This window comes from Momordica charantia (assembly GCF_013281855.1).
Source record: "Momordica charantia cultivar OHB3-1 chromosome 8 unlocalized genomic scaffold, Mcharantia_2.0 BLBB01000008.1, whole genome shotgun sequence".
NCBI lineage: Eukaryota > Viridiplantae > Streptophyta > Magnoliopsida > Cucurbitales > Cucurbitaceae > Momordica > Momordica charantia.
Window position 1 is genome coordinate 21,342,173 of NW_028275166.1, and position 3,091 is coordinate 21,345,263.

Sequence of the window (3,091 nt, forward strand, 5' to 3'; positions counted from 1 at the left end):
TAGAATTGTTACCACACTTAGTGTGTGCGTTCAGCATAACCCCAGTCAAGTTTTTGGCGCCGTTGCCGGGGACTTTAGTTTTAAAATTATTTTCAAATTCTTTTAGTTTTTATTTTTGTGAATTGTTGTTGGGTGTAATTTCCATCCATCGTTTTTATTCTATATTTTTGGTCGTTTATCTCACAAGGGTAAGTTAAAGTGCATGAGCACAAGATCTTTTCTTCTACCCCTTGACCCTGAGATTGAGCGGACCCTTCGAAAAACCCGAAAGGAGCAAAGACTTCGAAAACAACTAGAAAAGCAAAAAGAGAGAGAAGGTGAAATCAGTCCTGGAAGTGAGGAAGAGAGTACAAGCACATCACTGGCAGATATTCCACCTTGTGATCCGGTTGATCCACCTACTGTCAATGGTAATATGAGGGATCACGCAAGAAATAATGAATTCAACCATATCCAGATGGCGGACAACAGAGACGTGGCAATGCGAGAATATGCCGCCACGGCTTTTCAGAACTTTGATTCAGGGATAGTCAACCATATTCCAGCCCAAGCAAACTTTGAGCTTAAACCAATGATGTTCCAAATGTTGCAGACAATTGGACATTTTGGAGGGCAGGAACATGAAGATCCACATGATCATCTGAAATCATTCATTCAAATTGAAAATGCATTTCAATTACCTGGTATAACAGACGATGCTCTTAGAATAACACTTTTTCCATTTTCTTTGAAGGACCAAGCTAGAGCATGGCTCAATGCATTTCCACCGGGATCCATCACCACATGGGGGTCGTTAGTGGAGAAGTTCTTAACAAAATTCTTCCCACCTACTCGCCACGCTGATATCAAAGAGGAGATCATCTCCTTTAGACAGTATGATCGTGAACCTGTTCACGAGGCGTGGGAAAGATTTAAAGAACTAATCAGGAAATGTCCGAACCATGGCTTGCCAGCATGCATCCAGATAGAACATTTCTTTAGAAGTTTAGATCATCCTACTAAGATGATGCTAAACAATGCTGCCAACGGAGCCTTTACAAAGAAGACATTCAACGAGATAGTCGACATCCTAAATGACTTAGCTTCACACAACGAACTATGGTGTTCGCAAAGATTTAGGGCAGCACCAAAGAAGCAACATCCAGCTGGAGTTTTGGCTCTGGACATTGCGATCTCGATGCAAAAAGAGATGGTTACAATGAACCAGAGGCTGAAAGAGATGGCGTTGGGAATAAAAAATCCATTAGCCACGCCGATACAACCTGTGCAGTCGGATTATTGCACTCCTGCCCTTGTTTGCCAAGTCAACGATCTCATTTGTTCATTTTGCAGTGAAAACCATATTTATGATAATTGTCCACATAACCCTGCTTCCGTTTTTTATGTAGGACATGGGAACAATAGGAACTTTAACCCATATTCGAACACCTACAACCCAGGTTGGAGGCACCACCCTAATGTCTCATGGGGAGGTCAAGGAGGTTCGAGCGGTTTTAATCAAGGGCAGAGCCAGCAGAACAAGTAGCCCTATGTTCCACCTACACAACAATACATCCCGCCACCGCAACAGCAGTACAATCAGAGAACACAGACTCCACCAGTTTAGAATAACAACTCAAATCTTGAGAATATGATGAAGGAGTACATGGCTCGAACCGACGCAGTGATACAATCCCAAGCGGCATCAATGAGGAATTTCGAGACCCAATTGGGACAGCTCGCCAATGAATTGAAAAATAGACCACAAGGTTCTTTTCCAGGCCATACTGAATTACCAAAACGGAAGGGAAAGAACAGTGCAAAGCTGTCGCCCTTAGGAGTGGACTGGCATATGATGGATCAACAATGCCAACAACAGATGTACAGATTCCGTCCATTAAACCAATTGTAAAGATACCAGAGAATCCAACAACACCAGAAAAAGAAAATATTAGAAAAGGTAATAAGGACACCCCGAGTGTTCCTCCTCAGGTACAACCTTCTTTTACCCCTACTCCCCCGTTTCCACAAAGATTAGTTAAGAAAAATAATGATTCCCAGTTTAGAAAATTTTTAGATATTTTAAAACAGTTGCATATAAATATACCATTAGTAGATGCTCTAGAACAGATGCCAAATTATGCTAAGTTTTTGAAAGATATAGTTTCTAGGAGGAAAAAGATAGGAGAGCATGAACTGGTAGCCATGACAAAAAGTAGTAGTGAAGCTATAGGCAGCCCGCTACCCATGAAATGTAACGATCCTGACAGTTTTACCATTCCATGTTCCATAGGAGGGAAAAACTTAGGAAGGGCATTATGTGATCTAGGCGCTAGCATTAATCTTATGCCATTATCCGTTTTCAAATCTTTAGGCATAGGAGAAGCTAGACCTACTACGGTTACCCTCCAACTAGCAGATAGATCTATCATAAGACCTGAGGGAAAGATAGAAGATGTTTTAGTCCAGGTGGACAAATTCATTTTCCCTACGGACTTTATCATTCTAGATTGCGAGGCAGACTTAGACGTTCCCATTATTTTAGGAAGACCATTTCTAGCCACTGGGGATACAGTTTTTAATGTGAGGAAGGGAGAAATTACAATGAGGGTAAATAATGAAGAAGTTAAATTTAACGTTCTAGACGCCATGAAATTACCAGTAGACTTTGAAGAGTGCTCTGCTATAACTAGCTTGAATCCTGTTATGTTTGATGAGTTTTATGACTTGTTAGTTACAGAGATTGAAGAAGAGCTTGATAAGATAGCAGAAGGACCGGAAGATGTGACTAATCCTGTTGAAAAAGTACAAAAAGAAGAATGCAAGTCGTTACTTCCGTCCATAGTGGAACCACCCACTTTGGAGCAGAAGCCATTGCCGTCGCATTTGAAATATGCGTATCTAGGGGATAACGACACTTTACCAATTGTTATAGCTTCCAATTTATCACCTACTAATGAATATTCTTTATTGCAGATTTTGGAGGAGCACAAAAAGGCCATTGGATGGACGATAGCAGATATCCGAGGGATAAGCCCGGCCTTTTGCATGCACAAAATCATATTGGAAGAAGATGCTAAGAACTCTATTAGAGTCAAAGGCGGTTGAACCC

General features: G+C 41.2%; 1 non-coding gene across 1 annotated transcript; it reads right to left on the reverse strand.

Moving 5' to 3' along the window:
* Window positions 1–841: 841 nt before the first annotated feature.
* LOC148209771 (small nucleolar RNA R71) lies at window positions 842–948 on the reverse strand. Its single transcript, XR_015793327.1, has one exon. It is a non-coding gene; the product is annotated as a small nucleolar RNA R71 (small nucleolar RNA).
* Window positions 949–3,091: the final 2,143 nt, after the last annotated feature.